The sequence below is a fragment of the Apium graveolens genome, chromosome 7 (genome assembly GCF_009905375.1).
Source record: "Apium graveolens cultivar Ventura chromosome 7, ASM990537v1, whole genome shotgun sequence".
Lineage (NCBI taxonomy): Eukaryota > Viridiplantae > Streptophyta > Magnoliopsida > Apiales > Apiaceae > Apium > Apium graveolens.
This window is the reverse complement of record NC_133653.1, coordinates 275,708-302,156: the sequence shown is the minus strand read 5'-3', so window position 1 is coordinate 302,156 and position 26,449 is coordinate 275,708. Positions and strand designations below refer to the sequence as shown.

General features: G+C 32.2%; 1 protein-coding gene and 1 pseudogene across 1 annotated transcript in view; both read left to right on the top strand.

Moving 5' to 3' along the window:
* The window catches only part of LOC141672096 (glutathione S-transferase T1-like), a 272,410-nt gene that overhangs the window by 160,107 nt on the left and 85,854 nt on the right, over window positions 1-26,449 (top strand). The gene's annotated exons all lie outside the window — the stretch shown is intronic.
* Window positions 20,624-23,996, top strand: LOC141672086 (putative disease resistance RPP13-like protein 3; annotated as a pseudogene).

Sequence of the window (26,449 nt, the reverse complement as noted above, 5' to 3'; positions counted from 1 at the left end):
GTACAATATTTTTATCCTTTTTAATTCCTATATTACTTATAATTCTATATATATTAATTTTATCCGTTTTTCTTTATTAATAAAATTTTTAAGTGATACTTTATTTTCACTTATTTTTTTGTTCTACCACCTTTTGATTTCATTTTTATGATTGATGATTTTTATCCTTTTTTATTCATATATGACTTATAATTTTATATGTTTTATTTTTACCCGTTTTTCTTTATTAATAAACGAAACTAATTTTTAAGTGATACTTTGATTTTACTTTTGTTTTAGTATCACCACCTTTTAATTTCACCTTTTATGATTCATGTTATAACTCTAAGTGTATTATTTTTATCATTTTTTTAATCCTATATGATTTATAATTCTATATGTTTTATTTTTACTCATTTTTTTAATTTTTTATAAGCCATGATTTTTTATTATTTTTATAGGTTTGAATCTTTTTTTTAGTTATATTTCAAAATAAATAAGTGCATAAATTTATATACTTGGTCATGGTTTATATTTTTCGGAACCTATTTGGTTGGGAAAATTTATGAATTTATTAATTTTAAAATATATTTAAAAATAGGATTCAAACCTATAAAAATAATAAAAAAAAACATGGCTTTTAAAATTTAAAAAATAACTAAAAATAATACGTATAAAATTATAAGTCATATAGTAATCAAAAAGGATAAAAATAATACACTTAGAAATATAACATGAATCATAAAAAGTGTAACCAAAAGGTGGTGGACCAAAAAATAAGTGAAATCAAAGTTTAAAAAGAGGCTGCACTTATTAATAAAGGTTATTAATATATAAAGGATTCTATTTTAATATTATAGAAAAGAATTTTATAAAAAATAGAAATATGTAATCTGATTCCAACAATCTATATTTTCAAAATAGGGGAAGGAAAAAAGAATATGCAACAACAATCATCTTGATCTGACAAACACTCAATTGATCTTGATGCAAACATTGAAGCATGTATTGATTTTATACGCAGACTTCAATTCAGACAATTATTATCCATCTTAGGGGTTATTTGGCAAATATGAGTAATAAAATCTGAATAGTTAAAATTATGAATGATTAAAAAATTTGAATTCTGAATGAATAATATCATTTGATACATAAATATAATAAAACTTCTGAACATTAATAATTCTATATTTTTTAATTGTGAGTAAATTTATTATTTGAAAAATTATTTATATAGAATAAAATAAATGTTTCAAGCCATTAATAATAACTTAAATAAATTTTATATAGGCTAAATAATTAGTTTCTATAATAATTAATATTTTAATATAAATTAACCAATGATAAGTGATAACCCATTCAATATTATTAAAAAAAACCTTTCCTTTAGAAACTTGTAAGACTATTCTCACCAAAATTTAAATTGTAAAGCTTATGTTCATTTAATTTATATATTAAAGTAAAAACAAAAATTGACTTTATTAAAAAAATAAAATCAGGTAGATATAGAGTACGTAGCGAAGCACTAATAGCATTTCTGTTAAACAAAAAATCATCACACTGAGCTCATGTTTTTCATCTTACCGATTAAGAAATTTATAAGCAATTAAGATGTAAAGAGAAAGAATCCAAATAGTCTTAACAGTTAATAAATAGATATTAACAAGGATTAAGAGAGATTAAGATAAAAACAAATGACCCCTTAGTTAATTAATACTCCCTCTCTTCCATCCATTTCTTTACAGTTACTATTTTGGGTCGTCCCATCCATTTCTTTACATTCCAAAAATAGTAAATTTTTAATAATATAAAACACTATTACATCCACTAACTTCCTCCACTCTCTCAAATCTATTATTAAATATTAATAGGTGTCACTACTTTAACCACTTTTCATCACTTTTCATTACTTTACCTACTTATATATATATATATTGGTCTCCGTGCCCACCAGAGATGTAAACATCCCGGTGGGACGGATGGAGTAAGTATTCTATCTAATACACCTCAATTATTAATTATAATTACTCTTACACTTTGAACTAACTCAAAAACATACATAAAGCAAATTCTTTTATCTTTTTATTTTGGGTGATGGCCAAAAATATCTTTTTTTAGAAGTTGTAACAAGAATACCACTTTTTGGAGTTTATGGCCAAAAATACCCTTCTAATACGCATTTTAGAAATGGGTAAATCTATTACGCATCTGAAATATGGGTATTACATAACAAAAATTAAAAAAAATTAAAAAAAAATAAAAACAGAGCAGAACATGTGATACGCATGTCACAAATGCGTATCACCTGAATCAAATGGGTGATACGCATTTTGTGAATGCGTATCTCATTTTTATTTATTTATTTTTATTTTTTTCAACTTTTTTTAATACGAATTACCCATTTTTAAAATGCGTATTAGTAATACCCAACTGAAAAATGCGTATTTTGGCCAAAATTTTGAAAAGAGGTTTTTTTGTCACAAACTCTAAAAAAAGAGGTATTTTTGTCATTTTTTCTTTTATTTTTGATTTAACAGTAATGAAACCAATTTATGATCTATTCCATGCCAGTTCTCTACGATCTGAAACCAATTTATGATTTAGCACTTTCCAGGACAGTTCTCTATGATCTGAAATCAATTTATGATTTAGCACTTTCCAGGACAGTTCTCTATGATCTGAAACCAATTTATCCATGCTTACAAAGCATATTCTGCAAGCAAAACCTGCTCCAAAAAAAATACAACTCTCTGGTTTTAGTTTAACTTTCAAGTTTCAACAGATAAAAAAAACAGATGTATAATATAATGTGATTAAAAACATCTTCAGGAGATACCAATTGATTGAGGTATTTCGGTTTTGTCTTTCTCATTTGGATTTCAATTAATTTCAAGTCCCGCAAATTGATTCGGATCACAGGATTAGCAAGGCAAGTATATTGAGCAGCAAAAGTAGGTCATCGCAACTAAATTCAACAAACGCTACTGTCATGGTCCCTGTTCTTATCGACATTACACTGGTTTTTGTGAAAACAATAATTGGAAGGACAGTGCTCTGTTTTATAGGGATACCATACACATGCTTTTAGTTACTATAGGACCACAAATTAACTGTGGTGACTAGATATCCAAATTAGAGGGAATTTGAATATGTGAGTGCAGTATGCACTAAGTCAATTTCTTCTAATATTTTAAATTGTAATTCATATTGACCAATTTAATTAAACTTAAAAATAGATATTATAGATATCTATAATTATACTACCAAAAAATAATTTGTTGCTCGGTATGACCTCAAGATAATATAAAATAATTTACACTTTTCATTCGGGGGCTGAAATAAATTATATATTGTTGATCGGAGTTAAATTAAGATTTAAAGCAAACTAAATATAATTGGTTAAATTTGGTTGGCATAATGTGCCTCGGTTTAAGATATTATAGATCCTCGCTAAAAATACTATACTATTAAATCGGATCAAAAAAATAATATATATTATTCATCCATGCTAAAAAAATATTATACAATTTACCTAAACTGAAAAAAAATAAAATAAAAATAGAATTCGACCGACTAAAACAAAATTATATATGTTATTTATCCAGACTAAAACAAAAGTATCCTATAAATTTTGCATTAAAAAATTAAAATCAAACAAAAAATAATTAGTTGAATTTGTTTGTGTAATGGGCCTCAAGTTAAAACATAATAATGCAAACTATTGATACGATATAAAACAAAATCAATATCATATTAAACATAATTCGTATACTTTTATGTGAACTTCAACTTAAATCTCCATTATAATATAATAATTGTAATATTAATAGTTTGGTTGATCAGTTGAGTCGGTCAATTCCAATTCTAAAGATATTAAAGTCAATCTCCTCTATGAATATAAATTCTAATTTATATCAAGTTCTATTTATCTATCTATATGTATATTTGTCTATCTATCTATAATATACTATATTATACTACACAAAATATTAAAAATATCGTAGTAGATTTGTACATGCTAAAATTATGTAATTACACTTACTTAGATTTAGTACATTCCAATCCAAATTATTTCAATGTCCTTAAAAAATATCTACTTCTAATTATAATACGACAAGGATTCAATACTTAATATTTTCAAACACCGAGGAATGAACCTCGATAGACAAATTATATCCAAAACTATCAAGAAAAATAAAATTTCTCAAACTCATAAAAAAATCCATTATTAAACCAATACAAAGCACTCAAATTACTCAAACTTCCGTAACTATTAAGAATACCATCAACAATCTGAAAATACATCAAGAGGGGGTGAATAGGTGATTATGGCTAACTAAGATTAGTTTTAAATTTTACCCGATAATAGCTTACTGAGATTTTATAAACAGTTCAATAATGTGACAATAATAGTAAGCTGAGATGACTAAATGCAGTGCAGGAAATACTATGCAAAAAAGTAATAAGAACACACAAGAATTTTAGCCAGGTTCGACCCCTAATCCCCTATGGTCTACGTCCAGGTCCCTACCAACTTGGTAAGAGAATATATTATTGAATTACAATAAGTTAACAATTACAAGATACAATAATGTATCTCCCTTTATCCCAGCTGCTGATAATGGCTTGCTAAAATCCTGTTTCTAAACCTGCCCTCTAAGTACTATACTACCCCGTAGTACAAACTTCTCTAGCAATAGTTCACCAAACCCTTGTTTCCCTTAGCCAACTATCCAGCAACTAATCAATACAAATTGAACAATACAAATTGAATAGTAAAGAGATTACAACTCAAACTATAGACTCTCTAAGATATAACGTGAATATATAATTAAGAGCTCGAGAGTATTTTAGAAACAATAAAGTTCAGTGAGTTGTGAGTGTTCTTACTGCAATTCGTCAATCATAAAAACTGCAAGAAACTTAATATATAAATATACACTAACGTTCAAAACTATCTCAACAATTTACAATGGTTAGAATCCAATTCTAACGTTTAAATTAGTTAGGATGGTTTTCAACGTTCAGTTATCCGTTTGATAGAAGAGAGAAAGAAAGAAAGAAAGAAAAATGATCAGAAAAAGTCTCTTCTATTTTGAAAGAGTATAAAACATTTTGAAACAGATTTGTAGGAGATAGAGTTTGAAAAGAAAACAAACTCCTACAAATTAGGAACTGTTTTAAAGCTAGAAAATATTTTATAACTGAGCTCTATTATATATAAAACACGTATAATATAATAGAAAAGTCCTTACAGTTTAGTAAAAGAAGTTCCTGAATTTTCTCCTTTAAAATCGACTTCCATGTTGATTCTGGATTGTTCATCTTGGTTTGCTGTTATTCTGAATATCATGATCATAGCTTGCTGAGATAGATTACTGTCGTATGACAGCTTGCTGTCATGATGCTTAAATAACAATGGCATTATCCTGCAAACAGTCTCATGATGGCTTGCTGTGTTGTGATCATCAAAACTAAGGAGTTACACAATCAAACATAAAAAATCAAAGACCTTAAGTCCACTTAACTTTATCCCAAAACACTCCGGACTGAAAACAAAAACTGTATGTAAACTGGGCTATAGAATTTTCAGAACCTATTTAATGGGTCAATTTATGAATTTATTTATTTTAAAATTTAATATTATAAATAATACACTTATTCAGACATACTTATTTTTTAACAAATATATTTAAAACAACCCGAGTTTTAGGTTAGTATTATTATATCAACTTTCATCATAATTTCATATTGGGTTCTCCACAACTACATAACATTAAATTTAATTTTATTCATTCTCGATCATTTAATAAATTTAAATTTTTTAACGTCAACGCTTCATTATATGTTCATTGTAGGGTTGGGACCGAAAATAAATTTTATTTTAACGAGTTTATTACTTTATCAAGAATAAAAATACATTGTGTTCATTATGTTGGACCAGAGAAATATATTATTTTAGCGGTTCAACTGTAGTTGTGAACTTAAAATTTCTAAACAAAGAAAAATAGAGTAATTTAAATTTTAGGATTACAATTAATAACAATGAGATTATTTTTCCTGTATATTAATTCGGGATTATAATCCCAAAAAAGCTTGACAACAGCATGGTAAGCAACAGGGCCTAATGAAATTGTAAACCTCAAACCCCAAGTTTCATTCAGAACATGAGCATGTTCTTGCATACTACTAGACTTGACTGTTTATTTCATTCATTTGCAACAATTGGTAAAACTGAGCTCTAAACAAAGAGATTCACAGACAACATTACAGGCGTTTCGTCCCTACAACTTGGATAGCACTGCATGACTCTGCTTAGTCACTTCGTTTACAACTACTGAGTCAGCGCAGCTTTGAGTTCCAAGATAAATGCATGTAATTGTCGACTTCTATTCTCAATAAACTTTGTTTTTAACCCAAAACCGATTATATTTTTTGTAAATTTTATTTTATTTTTAGTTATTGTTCATCCAATCATAATTTTTATCGATAACTAAGTAATATAATCACTACAAAAAAATGGCTAAATACGACCGGCAGGAAAACGGTCGCATTTAGTTAAATACGACCGTTCTCGGTCGTATTTAACTAAATACGACCGTTTTTTGCACCGGTCGCATTCGGTCCCGTCATATTTAGTAGCCGGTCGAATTTAGTGCGCTTAATTCGACCGGCGGTGGTTGAATTTGAATTTGCCAATTTTTCACTTAAACTTTGAAATTTTCGTTTAAAATTTGAAAATCCCGCCCAAAAAATTCAAATTTTCGTATAAATTCAAAATTCCCGCAAAAAATACTAAATTCGACCGTATTTACTCATTTATCAAATTCGACCACTTTTGGTTAAAATTTAATTTCGACTGCTTTTGGTAAAAATTCAATTTCGACTGGTTTTGGTCGATTATTATTTTCAACCGGATTCGGACGAATTAAGTTAACAAAATCCCAAAAAAAAAATCCTGTTTCGAGGAACCTCTAATGAATAGCCAAATTAATTTCCTTCAGGCGTACCCCAAGCATCACAAAATAATGAATAAAAATATATAAACCAAACAGATTTAAACATAAAACTGATAATTGGCCTAAAGCCATAATACTAATTACTTAAGTACAATTAGTTCATTCAGTGCTAGAAAAGTTCAAACCAGTACATGCCCCATTAAGTACTTTAACAAAAGAGGTAGTTTAACAAAAGAGGGAGGGAATATACTAAATCCCAACTGGTTCATTAGTTCACAAAAATTGAGCAAGATTACCAGGCTAATATACGGCCTATATCAACGGATAGTTGTGTGCCTCGTGGTCTTCATCTTCATTGTTGCCGCTGTTTTCCACAACCTGATCAGCAGGAACAGATCCCTGCAGAAACATATCAGACTTTTAATAACTAGAACTTGAACACATTATAGCAAGATTTCATCGTTCATCAGGACCACCTTCATAGCTCCATCATTATAGCAAGATTTTATCTAACAGTTCAATCTTTCTCTGTGAGATTGCATTTACGATATTTCTAAGAGTTCAACATATAAGCCGTAACATGAAAATCAAGAATATCAAACCATGTATATTAGTGTATCTCCTAATCTCGATAGATGCATATATACATAATCTATACACAATAAACATCGTAAAACATAATAATTGTGCAGCTAGCATTATGATCACCACAGCTTTAGGTAGTGATGATAAAATTATAAAAAGAAAAAAAGATCATTTGTTGAAATGCATCCCTAAACATCTATTGGGATGCGGAATGGTAACAGTAATTAGCCATCTGTAACTAATATGTAACTGAAACATTTTCCCTGGATCAAAAAAAAGATTGGTTAATGTCTGATGATAGCAGATAGTAACTAGTTAAATCCAAGACTCTCAGCGCTGGTTCCTCTACTGGTCATGTCCACTGGTCATGTATGCAAGCATCCTATAGCTGGAACTCTAATCAGAATGCAATTTAAACATGCAGTTATACTCAAATAACAACAATTCAACCCAAATTTAATTAGTCAACATCAAATTACTCATTTCGTTGGAGTATGACTCATCAGATGGCTCAAATAATTCCAGTCTAAAGTGCATGCATAATAGGTAAATATCCTAAAATGTTAGGCAAGTGAAGAACTGATCAAGTATCACAGATGTCTAAATTTTCTTGTATCGGGAGTTCTTTAAATCTCCAGAAGCAGGTTTTGCAGCCAGAAAATCCCTACACGTCTTGATCAATATTACTTTTATATATAGGTAATCAGCTGTAAATATAGTTCCACCAACTAGGTCCCTATTCATTTCTGGTACAACACTTCTTATATATATATTTAATTATGTGTCAAAACAACATATAATATTATGTAACTAATTTCTATAATTTTCTACTTGTTGACTTGGTGTTCATATATTTAGAGAGAGAAGGACATTTTAAAAGGCTTATTAAAGCTAGCTGAGCATAGCAGAAATAAGATTTACTTACAATAAAATTTAGGAAATTTATCCCTTAATCCTACTTTTTCTGCACTTATTTTATTTACCCCAGTAGATACTTTGTTCACCTTTTGCGCACTTACCATCTGACTACCTTTATGTTTAATGAAATCCAAATTTATGAAAGAAGCTATAAAAGCTGTAAAAGAATGGTATGTTACCTCTATAATTATCTTGTCATTCTTCTCCAAAATCGGACCAAGCAAAGCAGTTGCTGCCCTTACGTAATGATTGTGCAGTGGTTCTTGACTCGGGTTCGGAAGAGCAGCATAAGCTAATTTACGCACCTCGTCGTCCAGAACAGTTTGCTTCACCTCACGCGTGGGTAAAGAACGAACCATCTCCCACACCGCATCTAAGATCTCTGACATCATCTTGTATATCTCATCTGGAACATCAACTGCAGATTGATGTTTCACCACCTTGCATTTCTTTATCACTTGCGCCGCATCCCTTGCGCCCAGAAGCTCAGCCAAACTGTCTTATGGATGAAGGCTGATCCTCCCTTTCCTTGGGGATCTTGCCGTGGCCAACACAATAACCTCTTTTTTTGATGAAATTCCTTTAGGCTACGAGGGGATGTCGGTTCTTCAAGAAGCTCGAAATCAGGTGCCAATTCAAGTCGCACCTTCTTTATTTTTTCCTGCAAAAATTAAAAACAAGAAATCCATCTTATTTAAAACTTATTTTTCATCTTTCTCAGGCCTTAAGGAATATCTTTAATTTATGGAATTAGTTACTGAACTGTCATAATTTCTTTGTTTCAACAATTTGTATAAGCCTCTAGCTGCCTTCTTGAATATGTCATCCTTTCTAAAAGTTTAGACAATTATAAGGCTATGTTTGTTTGCAAAGATTATAAGATCTCCAGATTCCAAAATATCTATATATAGCTTATACTTTTTTATTTATACTTCAGGCCTTATCATAATTTTGTCCTCTATTTATTTTTAATTACTTTCTAGTTCATTTTGGTTAAGTATTTTATAACCACAATCTCCCAGGATTTAATAATATGGTTGAAATAGTATAAAAAGTGTTCTCCATGAGATTATATAAGGGAGATATATAGTAGAATGTTGGAGTGATTAAGCAAATCATCTGGGAATTATTGACTGTGAGAACAACAGTCTAAAAGAATGAGTACAATACCCATACCTGCAGATCTTGCACAGCTGGTTGAGTGGGATCATACACCATACCCATGAATTCATCTTCGGAGATAGGCAACTCTCCTCTAGCCTCTCTTTCTTCATTTATTTCCTATCAAATGAAAATAATTCATGATATAGTTATGAGGCAATAGAAAATGAAAATGCAGATTATTTAATCTATTTACAAGAGAGAATCCTACCTGACGTCTCTACTCAAATGATTTGGCCCCGCTGCGGGAAACAAACTCTACCTTACTTCGGGCAATCTGGGAATTAGTGGACCATTTTTTAAAAACTTCATCTTCCCAATAATCGCACATAGGATTCCATGTGCGCTGGGAGTAGTAGTATGGCTTCAATCCGTCATCCCTAATGTTGAAATCCTTCTCAGTATATCCACATTCCAATAGCTGCTTCACTTTGTCCACGAGTCGGCTTCTCTCAGCACCAAGATAAGATTTCCAATTCCTATGCAAATACGCCCTCACAACTTGGTCCCCGTCTTCATCATCATAAGGAAAGGGATAAGCATAATACTCCTGTCAAACCAAATGGAACAGTATTAGTGTTAGATGGAAGGAAAAAGAATAAAATGTGTAAATTGTATTGTATTATGTGAAAGGAAAAAGTGAAGGTATTTACTTACTTTAAAGTTCTTGATACATGAGTTGTAAAAAGCTTCGCGTGTAGCTCCCTTTGTCCAGATAGTATCTTCATCAAATTTCATGCGAACAATGTGCCCTAAAGTTTTCTTCGGTGTATTTTCCAAGAAGCTGTAACAAATAACAAAAAAAAAAATTATTGCCTGGCTAATTTTAGCATTCTGATATAAACTGCCTGGCTAGTGGAATCTAGAGTAAGTAGTTTATATACACATATATAATTATTTTACAGGAGGCAAAGGGTTATAAAATAAATTAAACTTTTTAAAAGTCAGTCAAGCAGGATAAATTAAACTAGTATACATGTATCAAAATAATGTCTCCCATAAGATCCTTAATTTGTAATCTTATTATAAATGCAAACAGACTGCAGTTGCAGGGGATTAAAAATACCCTATCACTTCTGTCATCAACTAAGTTGGATAAGTACCGAATGTTAATTCTCAAGTGTACACATAGGAGTGAGGGGTGAGGCAAAAATTGTTCGAAAGTCTAATAATGATAAGTAACTGAATTTATTATTACACGGGTTATTATGCTAGTTACTACAAAATAGGGAAACATTCATTGTTATTTAATCAGAATCTTTCCTAAACAAGGAAATCAACAACTATTCTATTCTCGCAGATTCCTTTAATAAAAAAATCCAGCTGATTTGATTATGTTTGTGTGATACTATATCTCTTGCATACATATAACAAGGATACATATAACCTAAAGATTCACAATAGCAGCCAAATAAAGCCCAGTTTTCACCTTTCACCCAAATAAAACGGACATAAATTTTTTAAATTTTCACTTATAACTTAAAGTTTATACTACAACAAGTCATTTTATAATTTTATACCAGCAGTGTTCTGAAATTTATACCAGCAGTGTTCTGAAATTAAAGTAAACTGTCTCTTTTTTTTCTCCTGAAATTTATAACAGCAGTGTTCTGAAATTGTGAGTATTTTCCTCACATTTGGCACTACTGTTGTTGCTGCTGCAACATAGCTACCTGCTTCTCTTGTTCTATTATCTTGTTAGCATAAAACTCTCTTAACAGTTTAGGTGGCCGTAAAAAGTGCTTTCTCACTGAAAGCAGCACCAACAACCTTACCCTTATTTTTTTCTTAACATCTCATCCCGTATACAATTTATCTAAAAAAAACAAAAAAAGGGAAGACTCGAACAGAACATTACCGTAAAATCATTAGGATAACGTTTATATTAGGATTTGGTACACTTGGAACTTAAATTTTAGAAAAATTTAAGTTTGCATAATATCTCTTACCCTTTCTCGTTAAGAAGAAAATGAACCGTTGGCCTTGCATCTCGTGCCGGTTTCCTCGAGTAGTCCCCTTCAGAGCAGTTTCGCCTTTTCCTCTCAAATACAATCTTGCGGCTGCTTTGACCACCCTCGTTAGTCCCTTCCACAAAAATTTCTTCATCACACTCCTTTTCTTTACCCTTCCATGATTTTGGACCAGCCCAAACCACCTGCAAAATAAACAGTAATTAAAACTATTAAAATTAAGCTATCATCTGACTCAGATTAGTTCAAGATACATAGCTCGGAAACTTATACATAATCTGTATGGAAATCTTCTTACCATGGCTTAGACTAAAACCACCAAAGTGATATTAACATAAACATCTAAATGTTAATAACAAAATTAAGATCACATAAACCCCTAATTTTACAATAAATATCAAACAAACCCTAGAAAATAAAATTAAAAATCAGTAAAAAATCAAAACCCTTATAATATAGAAAAGCCCTAAATACAAAACCCCCAAATTAGGGTTTATACAGAGACATAGTCAAAGACAGAGAAGCAAATTAAGGTTTATATAGAGGGGGGGAGAGAGAGAGGGCAGGAGGGAGGGAGGGAGATGGTCAAACCTGTGAACGGATTATCTCTTTGATAAACAAACTCGAGCCCTCTTGAGCCATGGATTTGGATTCCCAGTTTCAGCAAGTTCAAGTTGAGAGAAACCCTATTTTATCTAATGAGGCGGCGATGAAAAAAGTAAAACTGAGATGAATCTGTTTATATATCAAACATTTAATTGACGGACACCGGTCGAAATTAGCCGTCACACAAATTTGACTAGTTACGGTCGAATTTACATGTACCATTATATTTTGGCTCCCATGCCCTTCTGTATAAATCCCCTGTTTTAGTTTAACACATCCCCTGTTTTAGTTCAACATAGCAAAAAATATATAAATAAATCTAACATATATTTAAATCTAACATAAATAAATCTAACATATATTTAAATAAACTCAAATTAAATCAGTTAAACTAATAGAAATATTTTTCGTACATATTTCATAAAAAGCGTCAAATTACACTAAATCATCGTTATCACTTAATTCATCATTTTCGTTCTCATTGGAGTCTTCGTCTTCGTCTTCTTCATATTTTTTATTTTCTTCTTCCCCATTGTCATCCATTGAATAGTCATTTTCAAACATCCTCAAGTCAATAAAAAAATTTGAGGGATCACGAACAATAACTCTTTCGACGTGTGATGATGAAGCATTTGACACTTCATTTTGTAGAGCATCATCATCAATTTTGTTCCTTTCTTGAGTTGACACACTTTCATCAACTAGTCGTCTCTTCGTTGTTAGAACCGTGTACCATGATGATTTCGCATTCAAAATATTCGGTGCGTAGTATACTTGATGGGCTTGACTAGCCAACACAAAAACATCTTCGGCATTTAGTTTTGATTTCACATCCACAGTTGCCATCCGATTTTATCAACTTTGACATGTTTTGTATGATCAAACCAATGACATTTGAAGACCATCACTTTATGTCCATTATGATATAAGAGTTTGAAAATTTCTTCTATTCTTCCGTAATAGTTTCCATAACTTTCTTTATAAGAAGTCCCTACAATTATAAATGTATTAAATTTAAGAACAAATGGAAATGAAAAGGTACAACTAGGATATTAAGAAAAAAATAAATTTCTCACCTATCACAATCACACCGGAATTTGGTGAAGTGAGCTCATTTGCGTTTACGCAATCAAATTTGTAACCGTTGCACTTGCATGCTTTATAAGACTCCACTTTATTCAATGGACCTCTTATTAGGTCTATGAATTTTTCCTTGAGCTTCTCATCATCTTTGACCTAAAATAATATGTGAGAAAATTAATGTATCCAAAATTTGTAAATATGTGTGCATTTATAAAATGAAATGCATACCCTTATTTCGAACCAAGCTCTAAATTGTTCTTTTTGAAAATTTTCCTTTTCCGCATCATTAAAATGTGGGTATTGTCGTTCTACCAACTTTTGGAATCCACTATATATATTCAAATTAAAACAATCAAAACTTATATTGTAAACTAAATTAAATTGGAAAAGTAATACTAAAAATATCTTACCGCAAGTACTTTGCAACCTCCGGCGAATTAATAAGAACATAGTATGCCACTAGTTCATATTCATCACCACTCAACATTTTATCTTTAGTCCGTAGACTAGGATGTGTTGGATATGTGTACACTTCTAACAAATTGTCATCATGAAACATTCGAGGGGCCTCATTTCTTCTTAATTTATTACGCATCATTCCATTTTTGGAATCAAAATACAACGTGCAAAAGTGTACACATTCCTCCTCAATATAGCGTTGTGCCATCGAACCCTCCGCTCGAGCTTTGTTTCCCACTTTCAATTTTAAGTTGTGCAAATATCTTTCAATGAAATACATCCAACGCCCATTAGCTGGCCCACCCAACTTACACTCGGTTGCTAAATGTAATGGCAAATGCTCCATAGGATCAAAAAAACCAGGAGTGAAAATTGTTTCAAGTTTGGACATTATCCTCACTATATCTTTCTCCATTTTTTCCAAATCTGAGTACTTGAGATTTGAAGAGCATAAATCTTGAAAGAAGTTGCACAATTCAATTATAGGATCAACTACATGCTTCGGAAGAAGGTCACGACACACGATAGGTAACAATTTTTGCATGAAGACATGACCGTCATGTGATTTCATACCACGAATGCAATTTTTTGCCCAATTCACACACCTGGATATATTTGAGGCATAGCCATCTGGAAGTTTTAATGACTCAATCCACTTGAACAACTTATGAACTTGTTCCTTTGAAAGTGTGTATGGTGCATGGGGTTCAGTGCCATCACCTCGAATCCACAACTCACGGTGTACACGTAATTCTTGACAATCTTTTCTTGATTTTGTGTTATCTTTGGTCTTCTTTCCATCACCAAGAATTGTGTAAAAAATATTATCAAATACATTCTTTTCTGTGTGCATAATGTCAATATTGTGACGAAGGCTAAGTGTCTCCCAATATGGAAGCTCAAAAAATGGAGAAAAATGTGTCCAATTATGTGTCACCCCATAATCTCTTGGTTTTTTCTTATGTGACTTTCCTGGAGGGGGGAACTGTATCTGCTCACACATCACCTTGGCCTTGCCCCCTGAATGTCTAGCACAAACTGATCGTGTCTCTACACTTCCAAATTTAGTACTCCTTCGTAGGGGATCGTCTGACTCCAAAAAATATCGAGCAGTGCCATAAAAACTTATTTTGCCACCATGTTTGAGTTGTTTACCTTTTACTTCTCCCATGCAAACTGGACATGATAATTTACCTTTGGTGGACCACCCGCTAAGCATGGCAAGTCCAGGAAAGTCACTAATCGTCCATAACAGTGCTGCCTTCATGATAAAATTTGTGCATGAGAACATGTCATATGTTTCAACCCCGGTATGCCACAACACTTTCAATTCATCAATCAAAGGTCTAAGATAAACATGTAAGTCTTTTGTCGGATCTGTCGGTCCGGGGATAAGAAGAGGCATGAACATATATGGAGCCTTTGTACACATAGAGGGAGGCAGGTTGTAAACAACAACCACCACAGGCCATACTGTATACTCCTTCGCGTGCTTATCGCGAAAGGGGTCAAATCCATCTGTAGAGAGCCCGAGTCTTACATTTCGAATCTCTTTTGAAAATCTTTGAAATCTTCGATCAAATTGTTTCCATTCATCTCCATCCGCTGGGTGACTTAGTTCACCTTCAACTGCAATTCTATCATGGTGCCATCTCATAGCTTTTGCAGTAGTCTTGGCCATGAATAGACGCTGTAATCTCATGGTAATAGGAAAGTAACGCAAGATTTTTCGTGGAATCTTCTGTTTTTTAGGATCTTTCTGCTTCTGGTATCTGTCTCCGTTGCATATATCACACTTTGTCTTACCACTATGTTCCTTGTAAAATAACATGCAATCATTCTCGCAAGCATCAATTTTTTCATACTCCATATGCAATCCTTTAATCATCTTTCGCATGTTGTAGTACTTTTCGGGCAATTTATGATCATCGGGTAATACCAATCCAATGAGATGGAGCAAGTCATCAAAGCCATTATTACTGCAATTATGCTTATTTTTCCACTCAAGCAACTTCATTGAGAACTCCAATGTTGTAAAATTGGAATTATTTGGATAAATTGGTTCAGAAGCAGTATCCACCATCGTGTAAAATTTTTTTGCCATTTCATTTGGTTCTTCCTCAAAACCCTCGCAATCATCAAAATCATCCTCATCATGTGCATCATACATATCAACGTCTCTATATCCAGAACTCGTTCCAACCTCGACTTGTGATATATTTTTCTCTCCATGACAATCCCATGTAGTATACCATTGCATGATACCATGTCGATATAAATCATTTTTCACGGTACTAGGCTTCTTAAAGTACTTATTTCCACAATCTCGACACGGACATTTTATAAGACCGTTATCTTCTTTTTCGCTATGTTCTATAGCAAATTCAATGAATCTATCCACACCGGCTTTATATTCTTCCGTTAAATAATTTGCTTCATTAAACCGGTTACGACCAATCCAACTACGATCGGATGCCATCTACAAATGCGCACATACATGTAATTATTAACCACTAACAATATGAACATTTTACACTATTTATCATCCTATTGAAAAAATTAGTAAACAACAATTAATATTTATCAACAAATCCAAATTATATGTATAAAAGTTATGCAATTATATCAAAGGAAGGATACAAACATAAAAATAAATGAAAATAGATAATTATACTTACTTGATGATTAAGGATGATCACATGAGTGCATAATGGGTGGAAAAGGGGAGAAGATGGGGGAGAGGGGATAGTTGCGGCTGTTAGAAAGGAGGACAGTAGGGTTGCCAAAAGGAGCTACTAAATTCAACCGAATTTAGAAGAAAATAGGAAGCGGCTAAATACAACCGAATACGGTCGTATTTATTTTTCTACACCAGACGGTCATATTTAGTTTTCCACCACAAACGGTCGTATTTAAGTTTCTACCACAGACGGTTGTATTTAATTTTCTACACCAGTCGGTCGTATTTATAACTGCTGACGTACGTCAATGACGTGGCTTTAAAACCAACTGCTTTCGGTTGAATTTAGGAGCATGTGTTTTACAAAAACCCGGGAAAATTCAGCCTATTTTGGCGCCGAAAATTGGAAAGTGCGGGAAATACTAAATTCAACCGAAATCAGTTGTATTTAGGAGTGCCCAATAATTTAACAGGCGGGAAAATTCCCTCTATTTTTTTGGCAAGGGTAAATTCAACCAACATTCGGTCGAATTTACGAGCACGGCTAAATTTAACTACCAGCGGTCGAATTTATGGCTAAATACGACCGCGCTAAATACCACCGGTGTTTTATACGACCGTTTTCGGTTGTATTTAGCCGCACCCTTAATTTCAACTAAAATCGGTTGAATTTGACTTCGGTCGTATTTACGCGGTTGTATTTAGCCTTGTTTTCTTGTAGTGAATATATACTATATTGCAAAAGCTAATTATAAGATAATTATCAAATTATATTAATTACTATTAAATTAAATTATCTAAAGAACATATACTTGGTTCATAAAATAGAGATATAATTCGTTTCACAAAAATAAAATTAATATGTTAGTTCTATATCAAGTAAAACAATGCAAAATTAGAATTATAGTGGAAAATTTCATATTTGATTTGATTCTTTTTAACCACATAACAATTTTTTACAAGTATCAATTTAATATTGATATTAATATATTAATTTTAATTCGTGTTTTGCACGGATGATGAATAATTCTCAACATACATTAATTCGATATTTTTAGTCTTGGGCCCGTGTGTCGCACGGATTATCAACTATCTATATTAATAAGGAAATCATGTTTAGGTCCCGAATCTTGGTACTTACTAGAAAATTAAACAATTATTTTTAAAATTTTATGTAATAAAATCTCAACTGACAAAAATTAACTTTTACTCTCTGTAAATTTTATTTCCTTTCAATTTTTATTTGTTGCTCAACATTCAAACGTCGGTTTACTTTAAAATAATTTAGTAAGTTAATATGTCATATTTATATAAATAAATAATTAGGTGCATGCATAAGTAGAACTATAGGTTGAAATTTTATAGTTACACTTAACTTCAATTTTTTTAATTACATATTTTAACATATTTTATATATTATATATAGATCTATATTTTGCACGGATTATAAGTTTCAGTTTTAAATAATTAATAATGTGAAACTATTATTTTGGGGAAGTTAGGGCATCATGTCGACATTTGATCAAATTATTGTAAGTGCTCAAAATCTATATCTTACTTGGAAAATTGTGGTCGACCCCGACAGGTAACGTTGATGATGAGCATAATCAATAGTTCTCTATGATCAGAAACCTATTTATCCATGCTTACAAAGCATATTCTGCGAGCAAAACCTGAAACCAATATTTATAATCTTTTCCAGGCCTGTTCTCTCCGATCTGAAACCAATTTATGATTTAGCACTTCCCATGCCAGTTCTTTGTGATCTGAAACCAATTTATCCATGCTTACCAAGCATATTCAACAAATATTTTAACCATTTCACGTAATATGTAGAACATAATATAAATGTGACTAAAAACATCTTCAAGACACACCAATTGATTGAAGTATATCGGTTTTGTCTTTCTCATTTGAATTTTAATTAATTTCAAGTCCAACAAATTAATTCGGATCATAGGATTAGAGCATCTCCAACCATGAGCTAAAAATCCTATGGGCCCTATGATATAGATATTAGGTAAAAAAAATACCACTCCAACCAGTTAACAAAAAATTTAGATATCCTTCATATTTTTGTTGAATCTGTAGGTGTTAACTATATCTTCCAGGTCAGATTTAATTAATGTTTAAATCTAAATCTACACATTACACATTACACATACACGTTAATATATGCATATATTTATATAATATTTAATACATAAATATTAAAATTATTATTTTATATATAATATTTTTAATTTATATAATATTAAGTGTGAAAATATTGTTTTCTTATTAACAAAATTTATTAATTATTTTTAACAAACAATATATATATATATATAATACAATATATATTAGTAACTTTTTATTAAAAATATTTTTTTATATTTATGTGTTATTATATTTTTAGTTGTAATAAATATTAACTTACAATTATATATTTTATTCATGTATTGAATTAAGTATTAACTAATTTTTTTTTATTATTTAAAGTTTATATATATATATATATATCTGAAAAATAGGAATAAAACAATATTTTTGAATATAGCTAATGATTATAGCTAAATACCATCTGAGTGCATGGTCTTACATAATCCTGATTTAGCTAACCATTTTAGTTATCATGGTTGGAGATGCTATTAGCATGGCAATATATTGAGCAGCAAAAGTAGGTCATGGCAACTAAATTCAACAAAGTTCTTATCGACATTACACTGGTTGTTGTGAAAACAATAATTGGAAGGACAGTGCTCTGTTTTATAGGGACACCATACACATGCTTTTAGTTACTAGACCACACAATCTTCAGCCCAGTTGCGAAAATTGAAATAATTTAAATCATCTTACAAAGACAATACGGAGATAACTGTGGTGACTAATATCCAAATTAGAGGGAATTTGAATATGTGAGTGCAGTATGCACCAAGTTTTTTTTATCTCATTGTAAAATATATAATTAATTAGATATCTAGTAAGAAAAACTAATATAGAATAAGCTAATGCCAGGAACTGTTATCATCAAACACCCTTCAAACTGCTGGCTTGTCCAGGTCTCGTGGTGTCCTCCATGTTCGCAGTCTGCTTCTTCATATCACAGCCCAAGTTCCTTGAAACTAGCATCCTCCTTTCCCAAGTTCCTTGGCCTAGACAACCCCGAGACTAAACATTTTTACCAGTAACGGTAATTATATATAGAATATAACATAATGCAATTAAAATAAACCCCGGGGACACAAATTAATTGAGGTATATGAGTTTTGTTTTTCTCAGTTGGACTTATATGAATCACAGGATTAGCAAGGCAACCAAATTCCACAAACGTTGCTGTCACCGTCCTCTGAGATTATTCTATATCTTTTATGGTCCCTCTGAGATTTCTCTTCTTTTTAATTTTTATAAAAAATACTACTAGCTTTAAAATATAAAAATCTATTGAGAGGCACAAGCTTCTTAATTCACTAATAATTTGCAATCATGTAATTAATCATGTTAAATTATAAAGAACAAGCATTAATCATATAGAACTTTCCAGGCCATTTGTCAATGATCTGGAACCGGGCAATCCATGCCAAAGAAGCATATTCCGGAAGCAAACCCAGCTCAAATAAACAGACATGAAGGACGAACGTACAACAAAGGTTAAAAAGATGATGTTCAGCATATCAAGCTCCAAAAAAAATATGTCTCTGGTTTAAGTTTCAAGTTTCAACAGGTGTATCATCTGGTATGCAACTAAAAATGGACCTAATGAAATTGTAAACCTCAAAGCCAAAATTTGTAAAGCATCTGTTCTTACACACTACTACACTAGGCTGTTTATTTTTATTCCCTTGCAACATTTGGCAAAACTGAGCTCTAAACCAGGAGATTCACACAAACCACATTACAGGTGTTTCTTCCTAACAACTTGGATACACTGCTTAACTCCTCTTCTTAGTCTCTTCGTTTACTCCAACCCGGCTATACACTGTCAGCACGGCTTTGAGCTCCAAGATGAATGAATGTAATTCGTCAAAATATGGATTAGTTGCGTGTTTGGTATCCTCAATCCATTGCATAACTTTCTTGTATGGACTTAGTATTCGATTATGATCACTTTCAGGTGTACCTAAATTCAACAACAATATGTTAGACATTGGTCTTCAGTTATTTACTTTTTTGCATTTCTAATCATGCTCATATTATTTTACTCGGACTTCTTCCTAAGAAGCAATTTTAGCAAAGCTTAAAATGAGGTTACTCGTAATTGCATAATTTCACATACTAAGCTGAGATCCGCAATGGATGGTTGGAGTGTCCCAGCAGTAAAAAAAGGTTTCAACAGACAAAGTATAAATTGATCGACCACACAAAACACGACACTCTTTCAGTGTTGAGGACATCTTTAGCTAAAGAAAAGTGACAATGTTCATGATAATTTTAATTTAGAGCATCTTTTTTTTTGAAAGCCTCTTTGTAGGGACACCAAACACATGCTTTTATTAATTATTATCCACAAAAAGACACCACTCAGGATGTGAAAGCATCTCATAGGCAAACCAATGAATTAAAGCTTTTATTTCTGTAATTCTGTGCACAATAGACCTTACAAATCATAAATTAGTATTGTTCTTGTTGTAGTTACTTCGATTACCTTCAGATCATAAAGCTTAATAAAGAAGAATGGTTGATGCAATCGTATCTTCTGCAATCGAAAAGCTTTGTGCATTTATTGCACAAGAAGTTAACGTTCTACTAGAAGTGAAAGATAATTTAAGGTGGCTCAAAGATGAATTGCGCTACCTCCAGTCTTCCGTAAGATCTGCAGAATCGAGACTCGAAGATGAGCAAATTCGCAACTGGGTGGAGGACGTTAGAGATGTCGCCAATGATGCGATAAAAATCCTGAGCGATTTCAGTGCTCACCAACAAGAATATGCAGCTCCGAAACAAGGTATCTGGGATCGTGTTCGGGCCTGTTTTTGCTTGATCAAAAAGGAAGCAACACTTAACGATATCGGCAAGGAGATAGATTCAATCAAGAAAAGGATTGAAGTGATCAAGAATAGGCGAAATGAGTACCGTATTGACAACATCTTAGCCACACCAAACAAGCAGCAGAATGAGAGAACATTGTTGAGAATAACCGCCATTAATAACCAGGTGGAAGTGGTTGGCTTCGAGGATGATTTTAAGACTTTGATGGGGGAGCTTAACAGCAAGGACCTCTCCCTCAAAGTCATTTCAATTCACGGAATGGGGGGATTGGGCAAGACTTCACTTGCCACAAAGTTGTACAACTCTAGCGAGTTGAGAAATTTTGATACTCGTGCTAAGGTTTGTGTGTCCAACGAATATAACATAAAAGATGTTTTGAAGAGAATAGTGACGTCTTTTATGGGAGCTGAGTACGAACAAAAGTTGTCAACCATGGACGAGTACCATTTGCTGCAGCACCTGCCAGAGTTACTTCAAACTCGAGGCCGATATTTGGTTTTGATTGATGATATATGGGACATAAAGGTTTGGGACCAGATTAAAACTGCTTTTCCAAACCAGAAAAACGGTAGTAGAATCATCATAACCACCCGCAACAAAAAAGTTGCAGAGATGACAAATGTTTTGGCAGATGACAAATGTGTTGTCTATCAACTCCGTTTTCTAACGGAAGATGAGAGCTGGGAATTGTTCTGTAAGAGAGCAGAACCAACAACCCCAAATTTCAAGAAATTAGGAAAGGAGATGGTTGGTAAATGTCGAGGTTTACCACTAGCAATCGTGGTACTGAGCGGCCTCTTATCACACAACATGAGCTATGATTATTGGTCAAAGGTGAAGGAGCATATATGGAGACACTTGAAGGATGATGACTTGTCTCCCCAGATTGGAGAAATACTGAGTTTGAGTTTTAATGACTTGTCTCCCCAAAAGAAAGACTGTTTTCTCTACCTTGCAAGGTACCCGGAAGACCATGTGATTGATTTGGACGAGTTGAAGCGTCTATGGATTGCAGAGGAATTCATATCAGAAGCCGAAGAAGGTGAAGGGGTAATCATGGAGGATTTGGCTGAAGATTGTTTGAATGAGCTGATTAACCGTAATTTGCTTCAGGTTAATGATTTGCGATGGAACGGACAAGTTCAGGGTTGCCGGGTCCATGATCTTGTCCGTGATCTTGCCATAAAAAAAGCAAAGGAGCACAAGTTGTTGGTCGTTTTGGAATCAGGTAAACACCATCCAGAACTCATTCATTTGTTGGAAGGACAACCCCGTCATGTCATTTACAATGAAATAGGTGAGTACTTGAAATTAGTTGAGCATAGATTTGATGCTTTACGTTTGCATTCATTGGCAGTGGTAAATTATTTAAATGGTAAATATGAATTAAAAGAAATGAAGTTGGTGTGTGCGAGATTCAAAAATCTTAAAGTCCTGGATATGAGAAGCGTACACTCAAAGATAGTACCAGAAGAAATAGGAGATTTAGTTCACTTAAAATACTTGGGCTTAATGGGTCATGAGATGTATTCTAAAATACCTATAGATATTCCAGCAAGTATAGGCAAGCTTAAAAAGCTACAAACCTTGCACGGTCGGTGGAGAAGAGACTACACAGTTCCTCCGGAGATATGTGAGCTTCATGAGTTGAGGCATCTACACATTGATGTTACTGGGAGTTTGAATATAGGTACCCACCAAACAAAGTTGCAGACTCTTGGTGTTATGGATGAAGATTGATACTGTTAATCTCACCAACCTCCATACACTCTTTATATATGAAGAAGGAGGAAGAGAAGAAGGATACAGTTACACGCTGGAGTCCGTAGCCAATTTAACAAGTCTCCAAACATTCAGCCTACGGTTTATGTCCGTTAATATTCCAACACTCAAGCCACTCTCGTCTTGCAATCATCTCAAGAGCGTGTCCTTATTCGGTACTCTAAAAGATCCATCGGAACTATGTCATCTGCCCGATTCAATCACGGATTTAAGTCTAAGCTTCAGTGAGTTGACAGAAGATCCAATACCCACCCTGGGAATTTTGTCGAATCTCACGGCTCTTCTGTTGTTTAATGTGTACAGGGGAAACAAAATGGTATGCAGTGAGAATGGGTTTCCAAGTCTTCAAATTTTAATATTAAATGATTTCCCCAATCTGGAAGAATTGGAAGTTGGAGACGGAGCTTTCCCTTCTCTCAAGCAATTTCGAAGAGTTGGCTGTATAAAACTGAAGAACATTCCTGTACAACTAGCAGAATGCTTACCGAATTCCTAATCACTCTCGTCTTGCAATTGTCTCATGAGCGTTGAGTTATGGGGCATTCGAAAATATCCATCGAGACTACGTCATCTGCCCGATTCAATCACAGATTTATATCTACGCAACAGTGGGTTTACAGAAGATCCGATGCCCACTCTGGGAAGTTTGTCGAATCTCACCGCTCTTTGGTTGGGTTTTAATGTGTACAGGGAAAACAAAATGTAATCTTCAAATTTTAAGATTACAAGAATTCATCAATCTGGAAGAATTGGAAGTTGGGGACGGAGCTTTCCCTTCTCTCAAGCAATTTCAAACAGTTGCCTAGTAATTTCTTTGCAATTTTTAATTTCCTTTAAAATTTTATTTTTATATTTTTTATTTATAAAACAATTGCTTAAACAACTGCATATTTGTTTTAGCCCTGTTTGTTAAATTTTTGGTTACACCTTTTATTTTTGTGCTAAGTTAAATTCAGTGCGATGCACAATTCCCGTTAATATTAAAAAAATTAATTTATCCTGTCATATTTTAATTTTAAAATTTTCTGTAAATATATAATAATTATAAATTTATAATAAAAATAATAGGATAACTTTAGTAGAATAAGTAGACTCCATCTAGGGGTTTAACAATTTACTAGTCTAGCAGATATATAACACTATTTATTTATTTTTTAATAATAAAATACGTTGTGGTCGTAGTTTAGTAGAATAAGTAAAATATATTTATTAGTTTTACAATTTAGTAATTTAGCGAATATATAACACTATTTATTTATTTTCTTTAATAAGCAAAATTAGAGAATAACCGTTGAACCAAATTATTATCCATTCTGATTATTATAGTATAGTTTATAATTCCATGTGTTATATAATTCTATTAAGATTGGTTTTATTTTTAATTTTTTTTACTTTTACATATCTTATGATCCTAAGTTTAATTTTATTTTTGTTTTCTTATAATTCGTGTCTTATGATTCCATTAAATTTTATTTTATTTTTTTATTTCATCCGGGATTTCTTATAAGTTATGACTACATATTGAAATATTTATTTATATCAACTTTCATCTTAATTCATGTTGAATTTTTCACAATGACATCTAAATAATATTATTAATTATATTTATTCTCGATAATTTATTAAATTTCATTTTTCAACATCAATGTTTTAATATCAGTTTATCACAAATTATGTAGAATTATCTAATAATTCGAAACTTAACACTTCAAGACAAAGAGTAATGTAAACTAAAATCATTTAATTATTGAAATTATAATTGATAATGATGAGATTATTTTTTCCTAATAATAATTATTAATTATAATTCCTTAAATAACATAGACAAGAGTTTTGGTAACACCTGTCATGCAACTACACATGGGCCTAATGAAAATCAAAACCTCAAAGCCCAATTTTTATTAGGAACGAGAGCATCTGTTCTTGCACACTGCTTAGACCCGGCAAATCGGATAACCGGATCGGTTTCGGATCGGTTTCGGATCGGATCTATTTCGGATCGGTTCCACTTTCGGGTTATGATATAACTCGAGGTCATTCGGATCAGAGCGGATGTAATTCGGTTCGGGTCTAATTCGGATAAAAAACGGATGAAATTCGGATATAAATCGGACAAAATTCGGTTCGGATTAAATTCGGTTCGGATATTTCGGATCTTAACTTATTTATTTTTTCATGTTTTGAGACTTAAAAAAATATTTTTTTATTAAATGTAGTACTTTTAATATAATATAATGTACTTTTACATTAATTTATAATTAAATAATTAAATTATCACGAATATAAGATACATTTAAGTATGAAGTTTGCTTATTTCAAATCATATTCGGTTCAAATATTATATGAATCGGTTTTGTTTGGTTCCAATTTATAAGCGGATCTAGTATTTTGGATCATTTTCGGTTAAATCTTCGGTTCGGGTAATTTTCGGATCAGTTTAATTTGGTTTTCGGATAATTATAGGATTATATAATTCGGATCTCGGATCCATAGATTTCGGTTCGGTTCTTCGGATACAGACCCATTTTACCAGGTCTACCACTGCTAATGTTTATTTTAATTCCTTTGCAACATTTGGCATAACTGAGCTCTAAATCAAGAGATTCACAGACCACATTACAGGTGTTTCGTCCTTACAACTTGGATATCACTGCTTGACTCCTATGCTTAGTCTCTTGGTTTACTGCAACCGAACTATCCACTGTTAGCACGGCTTTGAGCTCCAAGATGAAAGAATGTGATTTGTCGAAATATGGATTAGTTGCATGCCTGGTATCCTCAATCCATTGCAGAACTTTCTTGTATGGACTTAATATTCGATTACTATCAGGTACAAGCTAAATTCAACAAAAATATGTTAGACATTGCTCTTAGATAACATAGACAAGAGTTTTGGTAACACCTGTCATGCAACTACACATGGGCCTAATAATACTCCTAAAATTTTAGTTGGACTTCCTTTGAGAAAGCAATATTAGCAAAGGTTAAAACGAGAGTTATCTATAATTGCATAATTCCACATACTAAGCTTAGATCTGCAATGGATGGTTGGAAATTTCCCAGTAGAAACTTACTGTCTACTTTGAGACAAAGAAATTCAATTTTTGCAAGATATTTAGACATAAGCTTTTCATTAACAGCAGCAGCTTGTGGATCCAATTTACCTTCAAGTAGAGGTTTAAGTGTCCTATTCTGAACATACCCAACTGAAAAAGAAAGTTTAAACCATAAAGTAATAGCCATTATAATTCTGAATGTCGTTGCTGATCAACAAGTGACGAAGATTAGACTGGATAAGT